We start from the raw sequence: 13,460 nt of genomic DNA on the forward strand, positions 1-13,460 counted from the left end.
TAAAGATTGACCTAAGACTTGACAATGATGCAGCAAAAGTCTTCACACTATTCCCAGCATTCTAAAGCAGCCTACTGCTTAATTTTTTCTGTGAATTGCTTGCTTGTGAATGCCACCAGATTGACAACCTTCCAGTTGTGGCAGTTCTGAAATCCTCTATTATTCATGGAACGGGAAAGTTGATTCCTTTGCAGGCTTCCCCAGCTGCCCATGCTAATCTGATTCAACCCCAGCATAGAGGGACATTTTTTAGGAGTGAGAAGGTAGTTCAGTCCTCATGATTTTACAAGCCTTGGCATTTGCACTGAGACTACCTGCCTGAGTACCAGTTCTGGTTGAGATCTTGTGTGGTGAATACCAGTGTGCACTAGAAAGTGGATGGAGACCATCTATTAATTCATCACGGAGCTCTGACAATGAATTTCAGTTTTGATGGGGAAAAATGCATGTTCTCCTAGTCCTGGGCTTCTGTAGTACAGATTTTCCTGATTATGGTGAATCTGAATATTTAGACTCTGGTCTCCAGAGATGAAAAGTTAATGTAATAACCTACTGAGCCACATCTCTATAATAGGCTTAAATTCAGCAAGAGCTATGTTCACATCAAAATAACCTCTATTATAAAGCCTCTATTATAAAGGTTTGCAGCATAAAAGTGAGCTCTAACCAACACAGAAATCTCAGGTAACTTTTTCTCCTTGGGCTGACTTCTGCTAGATGCTCAATTCTCCTGGGAAATGCTTAGCTGCCACAACTCCAGTATCAGTGTTAATTAAGGCTGTTAAGCACCTTTCCATTATTGCTCTGCAACTTGCAGGAACAAGCCCTTAGTGATAGTAATCAATCTACAGCTAATTTTGTAGATGCTACTCATCAGCTTCACAGGCAGCGCCGAGTTCTTTAAATGTAAAGTGTGTAAATATAGAACCTACTGAACTGTTTCTGTGATTGAGAAGCCTGATGAGATGCCAGGGCTAAAAGTTAAAATAATTTCTTGTAGTTAATAATGGAAAATTTCATGTCTAGATCACATGAATAAAACATAAGTTTTACTATTAAACTGCTGTGCTAAATATGCTTAACATTGTCTTCAGTGCATGAATGTATGAAACTGAAAAGCTATTAATATTCATTTAAAAGGTTTGCTTCTACCCTTTCTTTAAGTCATCTGATAAGAGATAAAAATAGTAATCTTGACAGATGGTAATTTAAAGAAAAAATACAAGTTAAAATTATTGTTCATTGTTTGCATCATTCTTTAAGATCTATTCCAAATAGTTTAATGTGACCTATTTCTCCTACACAATAAGCAAGTAGATTTTTGACAGGCCTGTGACTCAGTTCTTGGGAACAGGCTAGGGAAAATGTAGATTCATTTTATTGACTGGGAAATAGAATTACAATACCACAGATGGTCTGTTGTCCCCCCCCTCCATACAGTACCCTAGTACAGTGAAGTCCATTTTTATTTTATTGAAACTGTAATACTCTATAGACCCAGTAGAAAATAAAAATACACTGGGAAGCAAATGTGTGCATGTTAAAATGGGAACTAAAATCTTCCTGGAAAGTTCCTAGTTGAGGCTATCTATGGAGTTTAACCATTTTTTTTCCAAGCCTAAACTAGTATAGCTCTATAGATAACACTGACATTAAATTCTGAAGTCTCTGAACCATTCAAAGTTTGGAGTAAGGAACCTCTAGTGTTAGCCTGTCTTAAGGGCCTTGTCTAGGGGGGTTGTATAACAGAATTACTTATTTAGAAATGAGCCTCTGGAGAAGGAACACTGATATTTTTTTCAGAATAATCAAAAACTGAATATACTGCCTGTATCGCTATCTGGAGTGGTTCACGACCATGCACGCCAACCTTGAAACAGACTGTCATAAGCAGGGTAGACACCCCAAACTTGTGGTTTGTTCTATAATTAAATTTCACCAACCAGGTAACAAATGTGAACTCCTGGATCACTGTAACAGTCTGACCATGGAATCACAGACAGTCCCCTTGGGCACTCCAATCTATCTTGCCACCCAGGCGAGCTGGAGTTAGTGATAAATGTACACTTACACCAAAAATTACATAATATTCAGGTTTCTCCCAGTCCCAAGAGACCAGTCACTTCCCTAGTTCAATTTGTGCCTTAGATTTCACACTAAAGACAACACTGGTAACCAATCAAATACTGTAGTGTTTCCCAAATTTGGGATGCTGCTTGTGTAGGGAAAGCCCTTGGCAGGCCGGGCCAGTTTGTTTACCTGCTGTGTCGGCTGGTTCAGCTGATCGCGGCTCCCAGTGGCTGCCATTTGCTGCTCCAGGGCAACGGGCGTCGCTGGAAGTAGTGGGCAATACGTCCCTTGGCCCGCTCTGCTTCCAGCAACTTCCTTTGAGCTGGAGCAGCGAACCACGGCCAGCGGGAGCCATGACTGGCCGATCCTGCGGACGTAGCAGGTAAACAAACCAGCCCGGCCTGCCAGGGGCTTTCCCTGCACGTGCGACATCCCAAGTTTGGGAAACACTGAAATAGTGCACTAATTAAGGATTTGTTAACTAGAAAAAATGAGTTTATTTACAAGTTAAAAACAGGCAACATATATCTAGAAATGTAATCTGTTAAATGATTTTCACTTGATGATTTGAGACTTTTGTAAACTCAGTCATTACTCTTTTTTGTATTAAAATGATATCTGGGATGAAATCTTTCTATTATAATTGACATGTACATTCTTAAAAGGAATGTTTCACTTTTGATATTTTGCCCCTTTTCCTAACAATAGCTTTTATATTTCCTTTTCACAAGATTAAGTACAACACATCCATCACAGGATGGGTTTGAGCTAAAGATTCATTACAAAAAAGGAAGGTCACACATAGAAACAGCCAAAAATCTGAACTGTTCAGGTGGTTGAATGCTATTCATACATCATGCTTCAGTGCTTATCTTTTCTATAGAAGTGTCATGCTTATAACATATAAAGGTTATATACTTCTGCGCTCTGACCACAAGCTGGTTATGATTTTTTTTTTCTGTGAACTGGTAAAAAGGTAGCCATGTACCATGAAAATGTCTTGAGTAATTTTTCTTTTTCGCATTTGTTAACTCTTCTATTTATGATGACTGTTTCCAGAGAGAAGCTTTATTATTTCAGTATTTGCACTAACGTTTGAAACCAAGGCTTTGATGGCGCGCTGCAGTGGTGGTATCACTATTCCAAATTAGTGCCACTGTATTTTGAAGTCAGTATCTGAAGAACAAGGAAGCTGGACACACCAGTCACTAGATGATCTAAGCCATCACAAAAAACTCATTTCTGCACTTTTTGGTATAATGGGTACTTTTGTCTGGCTCTGGCAGCCCCTTTGGGTTTGGCAATCCTTTTTCCTAAATACAAGTGGCCCGATTCTTGTTTACACTAAGGCTACATCACTCTAGAAGTATATTTATGTCAGATTTAAAGCCAGAGGAGTGTAAAGGGAGCCTTAATATAAATGAGAACTAGAAACAAAATAGTTTAAGGCCATATTAGGGTTGACATTTCAGTAGCATTTACATGATATTGCTTTCATTTCACATCAGTGTAAAGTAGAAATAAATCAAAATAGAATTTCCTTATATATATTTGATATAACTACTTTACTGTACATGCTTGTCACTGAGCATCTTCCAGTACTAATGTTACTAACGTGACTAACATCTCTATATGTTGTCTGTTCTCTCCTCCCAGTGTTTTGTTTGTTTGTATGCTTTGATTTTAAATATACACATTATGTTAAAGAAAGTGGGTCAAAAAATGTACCTTGGACTTGGAGCGGAAGTCAGTGAGGTTGGTGATGCTCAAATAGGCCACTGAGAAAGTTTTTCTGCCACACAGATGAGCTTTACTGTTTTTCTATATAGTTCCATTGTGCCTGAGGAACATAATTGCTGACCACGACCTGATCCCAGAGCTTTAGATGGTCTCTTAGGCCTGGTCCACACTGGAGTGGGTTGGGGGCTTGATCTAAGTTATGCCACTTCAGCTATGTGAATAATACGACGTACTTAGATCTACTTACCATAGCGTCTTCACTGCAGTAAGTCGATGGTTGATGCTCTCCCGTCAACTCTGCCTCCACCTTACATCCTGGTGGAGTACTGGAGTTGATGGGAGAGCGCTTGGTGGTCGATTTATCGCTTCTAGACTAGATGGATCGATCACTGCCCGCTGATCTGGCAGGTAGTGTAGATAAACTAGTAGATGCACTGTGGCTTCAGCCCAGGGTGCTTTGAAGATAAGGACTGATCCATGGAATTTGACTTAACATTCTATGGGAAGCCAACATACAGAGAGGAGGACAGGTTTGACGTGTTCCTGGTAGCCTGTGTTGCTGTGGACATGCACAGCAATGTTCTGTACTAGTTGGTGTTTCTTAATGGCTGAAGGCTTCATGTCCTGGTATAAACTAGATTGCTTAGCTTTTTATAAACTGTGTGACCAAAAAGAAAGTCACAATTAGGTAAATAATATGTCTGGTAAGGGCATATTATTTTTCTGTCACATTCCAGCTAGTCCTATTTTACTGACTCTCCTTAGTTTGAGAATATCTGAATGAATTTTTAGACCTGAACTGAAAGAGCTTCAACTGAGTGTTTTGGAAAGTGAAATGATTAATATGCCAGCAAGATCTACACATTTCTAATTTATATAGTTTTTGATTGGTGGTTATGAGGGATGTTTTGAAAGGTCATTAAGATGGTGGAATGCAGAATTAAATACAGATTATTCAGAGGATAATTAGTGATTGATATATGAGCAGGTTAAATTTGTCTGAATAAATGCTAAAGCACTATAGCATATTATTTAATTTTCAGTAGAGATTATAAATGGCTCCAAAATTTAAGAACATGATGCAGATCTCTGTTTTGCAGCAATGTACTAAATGCAATATAAGGAACTTTGGTTTTATGCATGTGGTTTGGAATTGTAGAAATATCACAACGTTTTGGTCAGGAGGTAAAGACAAAAGTTGATGGATGTGATTGACTTATTTCTCACTGGATCTTTGAATTAAAAAAAAAAGAAAAGAAAAATAAATCATGGTAAACAGACATCAAAGAAAACTTATTGGAAAAACGTTGTCTGTAGCAATGCCTCCTCCGCCATATAAATAGACATTGGACAAAGAAATGGATATAATCAGTGTCAGAATAGATTAACTATATGTGTGTATCTATCTGATTAGAACACACACAATGCAATTTATAATATCACTTTGGGCACAGGGAGAAAAATAAATTGATTCAAACATATTGGCATGATGGTCAACCAATTTTAAGATTTAGATTTTCTTGCCAAGTCATATTAAAAATGTTTTCCTAGATTGCTTTACTTAAGTGGCAAACTCCACTGATACTACCATGAAAGCAATGGAATTTCATCAGAAACCTGTTTTGCAAGGTTAATGTGTTGATTACAGCAAATAGCAAATGGTAATTAGATATGCCCTTTGAGGTGCTCGATAGTGTAACGATCTTAGGGTTCACTAAATAACAAACCGGTGAATGAGAGAGGAATAAAACTGTAATAAAACAAATTGGAGAGCTTCTGTAGTGAGCTGTTGCACACACCCAGGCAGTGTTCTCACCCTCACCTCCAGGGCACATCTCCAAATTCCCACCGTCACTGTTCCTTATAAGGGAGCATCTCAAAATCACAATATTTCATAGGCATATCTCTACAGATAGAGTGCCTTCTTCCTGTGTTTTTTATAGTGTGTTCTCTATTACTTTAAACCTAACTAAATAGCAGAGCCGTAAGTAGACATTTAGCATCCCAGGGCGAGCAAGCATGTTTGCACTCCCTATCATTTTTTCATCATTTTTCCACTCACAGGAGACATGGTCTGGCATCCTGGATTACGTGCCTCCCCCTTGTCCGGATTTTTTGGTTGTGCCCCACCAACCCAGATAGGCTGGGTGACTGGCTGAGGTGAGTCAGGGTGGAGGTGGTGCTTCTTCCCTGATTGCCATCATGCAGGGTTGGCCCGACCTAGTGGCTTTGCACCCTGGGCAGCTGCCCCGCTTGCCCTGTCCTGGTGACAGCCCTGCTAAATAGCAATACCTCTATAATTACATATTTCTTGCATTTCAAACATCACATACTCTCCTGGTGCAAAATATTCTGAGAGTTAACTCACTTTTATTAACCTGTTTATTGTACTTGGAACTGATTATCAGTCTGAGGTGTTTCTAAAACTTGTATACATGCCTTGTCATGTTATAATTTTAGTCTTGTGTAATGTTTCATGATTAGATTTTGTATAAAATGAAATATAGCAGAGCTAAAAATGACTTGTAAACACAGATTCTCAGTGTTTTGCTTTGCTTTTTAATCTGTTTAAATTAAAACTCTTTTTACCCTGTCAGCTTGGGAAGCAGCCAGTCACACTAATGAAATGTCTCCAGTCAGTTTTACAAGTGAGCAACAATATGCTCCACGGGCGTGTGTTCAGCCTCATCACTATGCATGTGGTGAGGTAAGATGTGTAGCTCCATGTCTTAACATGCCCCTAGTGTGTATGTGGTAGACTGGCTGTTGAATGCAAAAATTCAAGTGTTTTGTTGCATGGAAAAAAAAAAGTATTTGGATTAAAAAGAAACTCAGTTTGAAAGGTTAAGTCTCATACACTTATCAAATATTACCTGCAAGAGAAAATAACAGAGCTAGCTGGAAAAGAGGAAAAGGTTTTCACACCCATGTTTTCAATTTTTTCTCCCTCTTTGTATCAGTGTTGTTTCAATATAAAATGTTCCAATCAGCTCTAGAAAATACTTGCATCATCTGTGTTTTCTATGATGCTACAGAGATCACACAAGAGTGATTCAGAGATCCAGCATGGAATATATAATGCTGTCCTTAACTAGGCACGATTCTTGCATGTTCTTTACATAAAAAACCTCCCATAAACTGATCTTGGAATTTTGCCAGCATTATTTGATGTGACTAGAGATTATATAGAAACCTACCATGTCATGTGCTTAACTTTACAGATGTGAGTAGTCCCAGTAAGTAAATTTAAGCACATGTGCGTGCAGAATTTGGCATGTGCCTGTATGTGAGTGTATATCAGAGTGCAGGGATGTGTTCCAAATAAAATGCCACTGACAGCAGCTCTAGTCAGGTACCTTTCTGGTAACAGGACAGTAAAGATAAAGCAACTTGTGCTTTTGTTGCTTGTTCTTTAAGTCCTTGTGGCATTCAAACAGCTGGAAGTAACAGGGCAGCCAGGAGGGCTGCTTCTGCTACACTACCACTGAATACTAGTGAGGTGCAAGTGGTCTTATTTATGCCTGTTGCCAGTTGGTATACACTAATATTTGAACATGGAAAAGTGGTGGTCTGGGATGGAGACTGAGAAGTTTGGGGATGATTCTACTTATACAAAGTCGTGTTTCCTTTAGTTGTTGTCTTAAGTTATTGAAATAAAGTTGTTGTTCAGTGATACGCAGACCTCAGTGGTTCAGGAGCCAAATTAGCGATCACCATAACTGAAAAAGAGCTGCAGTAGTGTGAATTCATTATTTCATTTAGTATTTGTATATGTTGTTCTCACAGCAAAATGACTGACTAACCAATTGTAGAATACTTGACAACATAGTAAAAGCATCTTGATTGGTAATAATTAAATCACACAGTGTTTTAATATGGGCTGCAAAGAGCCACAAGAGCCACATTAAAGAGCCACTTGCAGCTCCCAAACCTTGCTGTATCACAATTGTAGCCTCTTAGCCACCCCTCATGTAAATTGTTGTCTGACTTCCTTGATCCCCATCTTCAGAAATACTGTGATAATCCAATACGAAGAACACAGTAATTGCCCAGCTCAATCAAGGGAAAGCAGGTGGTGAGGGATGTGGCTCTAATACAAATATCACCACTGGTGAGGAAAAATTGCAGCTAAGTTATCTTGTTTGTTTTTTCCTCCAAAGAAGCTAGAAAAATTTCAATGTAGTGCATAGGGCTGATGGGTTCACACTCTTTACAGCTCTCTTTTTGATGTTTGCCCTTTGGTCACTAATGAGCTCAAATGATTCCTCTGTAAGTCTACAAGATATTACGTGTAACTGCCATGCTTTGTAAAGATGACACCACAATCAGTTTTAAAATTAAATTGTTCCAAAAATAGGATCAAGCTAAAACCTGAATAAAGTCAATATTAGTAGGTTATGCAATTTAAAATATTTTTGAGAGAGAAAACCAAGATTATACATAATGTAATTTAACAATGTTCCTTTTTAAAAAAAGCACCGAAGTTTTTATACAGTCAGAGTGAAAACAAAAATGGGACACTTTTATGTGGTCTTAAAATGTAGCTCTAGTCAAAAAAGTGTCTGGAGAAACTGGAACCTACACTCAGGGGAGGCTCTAGGTATTTTGCAGCCCCAAGCATGGCAGGCAGGCTGCCTTTGGCGGCTTGCCTGCAGGAGGTCTGCTGAAACCGCAGGACCAGCGGACCCTCCCCGGGCATGCCACCGAAGGCAACCAGCCTGCTGCCCTCACGGCAATGGGCAGAGAACCCCTGTGGCTTGCTGCCCCAGGCACGCGCTTGGCGTGCTGGTGCCTGGAGCTACGCCTGCCTACACTTATCAAAGATGTGCTCTTTGTGTATATGTAGATTCTTTCCTGCTTATTTAATGACAAAATTAAGTTTCCATTGCATTTTAGGCACTGTGTGAAGTGCTAGTAGGAGGTATGTGAGTTAGATGTTATTCCTTCTTGTGCATCAATAAACCCATGATGCCACTTTTAAAATCACTTTTCAAGTAGGACTGAACTTTACACATGTAGGACCAGGTTGTAATACCTTACTCAGCCTGAATAGTACCTTACATGACAAGCAGTCCCATTGGACTTCAATGGGAGAACTTGTGGAGTAGGGTTTTGCAGGTTAGCCCATATTGGCTATCACTGCAGTGCTTAGAAGCCCCAGACATGGATCAGGACCCTATTGTGCTAAATGTTGTACAAATACAGAACAAAAAAGAGTCTCTGCCCCAAAGAGTTGACAATCCAAGTACAAGACAAAGAGACAAGAGGTGGATACAGACAGACAGGGAGTACAAGGTGTAACCAGAGTCAGGATGAGCTCTACCCTGACATCTGGTGGTGAATTATGGGGAGTGTGGAAAGGAATTTTAGTTATTTGCATTGGCACACGCACCCCACCTAGCATAGCCCACAGCAGCCTGGGATGGTTATTTTGACAGCTCTAGGAGCCACAATTTCTTTGTTATTGGGGCAGGAGGAATTAAGTGTTGTCACCCTGATTATGTGAATGAGGAACTATGAGACTGCTTTATGACAGATGTCTCAATATCAATTAAGTAGCACTTGCTAGACAAGGGACATGGGTGCCAAAACCCATTGAAATGAGAGAGGTTGGGGACTGGTGTGTGTACCTGATGGTATGGGCCCCTTTTAGGGCCTGGAACACCAATTGCACATCCTCCTCTCTCCACTGTTGAAGAGTAGAGCTAATTTTGATTCCATTAGGAGTCCATCTACTGGCTGCTGAGCTGAATTCACATTGGGCCAATGGTGCACCAGCATTAGGGCTCCCCTACAACAAGCTGAAATCACTAAAAGAGCTAAGCTTACTGAGCTGAGATCACTGAGTGCTGTGTTAACTAGTGGGGGAGCCTGAAGATCTATTGCTAAGCGACTAGCATAGTGGAACAGTTTGCAGCATGTTGGAGCAGCCCATGGACCAGTGAGCGGAGTGGAGTTGTTTGCGGGGACCACTGGAGTGGCTCACTGGAGGAGCGGCACAGCTGGTGTAGTGGAGCTGGTCATGGTGAAGGCTGCAGCAGAACTCCATAGAGAGGCAGAGCAGTTGGCCCTGGTCCACGTAAGGTGCCCCTTAACCCCTGTGTGTGCCCCCCCTCCATTTCCACCCAGGCTGGGGGTGTAAAACTCTGCAGATAAACTTTTGAACTCTGAGGTGGCACTGACCAGAGACTTTTGGGTTGTTGGACTTTGGGGTGATTGGACTTGAGACCCTAAGGGGGAAAGGACATTGCCAAACATACTTGGAGGTGGGTTTTTGCTTATGGTTTGTGTTATAATCCTGTATGATGCCACATTGTTTCCCTCCTTTATTAAAAGGATTTTGCTACACTCAGACTCCGTGCTTGCGAGTGGGGAAGTATTGCCTCCTAGAGGCACCCGAGGGGTTAGTATGTAGTTGTCCCAGATGGGTGGGGGCTTGAGCCGGTTTTGCATTGTGTTATTGAAACGGAACCCCTGGATACTGAACCCGGCCCTTGTTGCTGCCAGCTCAGAGGGGCAGAAGAGTTACACAAGGAAACAATGAGACAGTATTGGTCAGCATGATAGATTGTCATCCCAGTGGTCTATAAGCCTTCTGTCTAAAGTCAATCTTGAATCAGAAATAATCTCTCCTGGCTAATTTAAATCCCATTGCTAAACCAAAATCTTTTGACAAAACGGAGTTGTACTGTATATATGGAACTGAACTATATGCTATTCATATCAAATAAAAACTCTACATAGAGTTAATCAGAAGTAGTGGTTTTTCTGTCTTATTGGTCAGTGGGACAGGGGTGCACCATTCATCACTTGTCTGGTGCTGCCTCCTGGTCACTCTGATGATTAGCTCTCAAGGCTGACGCCCCTTCCCATAGTCGTACACTGTGTCTCTCTCAGGTCTGCAGCTCCTCTCTCATCCCAGGAACTGCAGCATCCTCTTCGTGACTCAGCCTTCTGGTTAGGTCACTCAGTGTTTCCCCCCTTCTGGGATATATCACAGCCTTTCTTTCAGCAATACTAGCCAGTCTTCCCTTTCACTGCCTCAGGTGCCACTCCTTCAGTGACTGGTAGGGGAACCTGGCCCCACCCTTTTCTCTGGGTTCCATTCCAAGGAACCCTATAACTAGCAGTTCTGGGCTTTCCTCTCCAAGACCTCACTGCTCCTTTCCTGGCCCACTTCCCACTCTTCTGGTTCTCCTCCTCACTCCGGATGTACGAGCTCCAAATCCTCCTCCCTCTTCCCAGGGAGTGACTGCTCTTTTCCAGCTGTAGCCCTTGTCTGTTGCCAGCTTCCTGGCATTATAGGTCCCACCTATTCCTGGCTCTATCTCCAGGTGCAACCTGTGGAGTTAATAGGCCTATTTAGGCACCTGAACCCCATTACTGTCACCCATCTGGTCATTGTGGAGATAACTCTTAAGCAGCTTTTATAAAGTCTTTTTTAGGAGGTGTATAATATAATAAAATGTAGTTCATAAACCAGAAATAATTTGAAAAAAAAAAGAGAGAAAGATGCTAGAAAACAGTATAGGCACCGACTTCCTCTCTACCAGTGGGGTGGTTGATCCCCTTCCCCCCTGCCCCAGGCCTCATTCCCACTCCACCCCTTGCCCCAAGTCTCCACCCTGCCCCACCTCTTCCCACCCCTGCTCTGCTTCCGGCCCTGCCCCCACTCCACCCCTTCCCCTAAACCCCAACTCCTGCCCTGCCTCTTCCCTTGCTCTTTCAACCCTCTCCCCCAAGCATTCTCTGTCCTCCACTCCAGGAGGCTCTGGGAGGGATGGGGAGGAGTTGATCAGGGGGTCTGCCAGTGGGCAAGAGATGCTAGGAGGAGGGCGGGAGCTTGGCTGCTGGTGGGTACTAAGCACCTGCTAATTTTTTTCTGTGGATGCTCCAGGTCTGGAGCACCCATGGAGTCGGAGCCTATGGGAAACACCCTTGTTAAAAATCAGACCACGCTGCTCCAGTGCATCAGGTGCTAAGATGGTTGAATCCCAGAATATGTCTAAATGCTTTTTCTCTGACACTTAAAGGTGCATATTGCCAAGAGGTAGAGATTTCAAACAATGGCCAGGAACAAGAGGGGTTAACATGGCACACTGAGTCAGGACGGTTTAACAGCCTTGGTACAGAGAGGAAAGGGACTCCAAAGAAAGAACATAAAAGGAGCCTCACAGGATGATCCTATTCCAAGTTTTCTACTGTTTCTCTCCAGCTTCTGGAAAGACAGGTTTTCACTCAGGCTGTAAAAGCCACCTACCCACACCCTTATTTAACACATATATTTGATTTTGTTTAATGTTTAAGCCCTCATTTGACCATACCTGTTTCTTTGCATCGGTTTATCTGTAAATTGGATTTAATAATTGACTACTCCCAATGTAATAGTGCTCTCAGCTCCTCAGATGAAAGATGCTGTCAATGCAAATTCATTTTTTTAATTAGAAATGTTTGGGTGTGTTCTGCAGCAGTTTTTCAAGTAAGTTAGTCCACAGTGACTCATTGCTGTAATTTGGGAATGCTGAATGTGTGACATGTTGGATGAATACTCACCCCAGCATATTTGGAGTTTCAGATCAAGTAACTCTCTGCAGAGTTGCACTAATTTTAAATTTCCCTGTAGTTTTGCATATTTGCTCTATAACCTTTAATGGCTACACATGAATCCTACTGGGCTATTGAGAGTGGATGGGGATGCCAGCTGGCAACTTCTTCCAATATATCCTCTTGATATGGAATTTATGTAATTGTGTCAGTTAAAGGAAGTGAAATGTTTTGTTGCCAAGTCAAAGCCGTGCTGCACCACTCTGAACAATTTGCAGCTTCTAGAATGCGAGGCACAGTACAGTTGCATTTACTGAAACAAGTCACTAGATGACACTTTCAACGAAACACATTAAAATCACAACCCAGGTATAGTCCAATGCCTCCTTTAATATCCTACATTGAGCTGTCATTTTGTATTCTTTCTCTTGAAAGACTTTGTTGGATTCCTGATTACTCTGACTTTCCTATTGTTCCTGAATATGTTAGAGATACTATGGAATTGCCTAAATGCACTCCACAGGTATTCTTGCTGTGATTACACTGTCCTATTCTTCAATTCTTGCCTCATCTTAATGTTGTAATGGGCAATTGAGAGCTATGAAAATTTTCTGGACTCTAGCAGGAACACCACTTGACTTACCCAAAGCTCAGTATATATCAAAGTCCTGGGAGTTTCCAAAAATAATTGTTTGCCCATTAAAAGCTGGTAGGCTGGCTGTGTCTTTTTGCCTAGGCAACAATATTTTTAATAGCAAGGCCATAATGGCAAGCCATAAAGCCTCTTCACTATTTTGTGATATAGATTCCAGTGTTCTCAGTTCCAGCAGAAGTCAGTGACTCACATCCATGCTGGAGATGCTCTGCACTTGACAGGATCAGACTGATAATCCGCTGACGTTCTTCAGTTATAACTAACACTCCTTGAACTTGAGCAGTCCAGCCATTTCCTGCTGCTTATTTATTTTCCTCCATTTGTCACAAGCTTTTATTTATTTATTTATTTATTTAGGCAAGTGAGTAGAGATATTGTGGGGACTTTAATTAGTCGGTTCTTTAGGACTGCATGCAGCTGTTCTAATTTTTATACTGCTCTTCAGTCATGA

Source organism: Gopherus evgoodei, chromosome 2, assembly GCF_007399415.2.
Source record: "Gopherus evgoodei ecotype Sinaloan lineage chromosome 2, rGopEvg1_v1.p, whole genome shotgun sequence".
NCBI classification, from domain to species: Eukaryota; Metazoa; Chordata; order Testudines; family Testudinidae; genus Gopherus; species Gopherus evgoodei.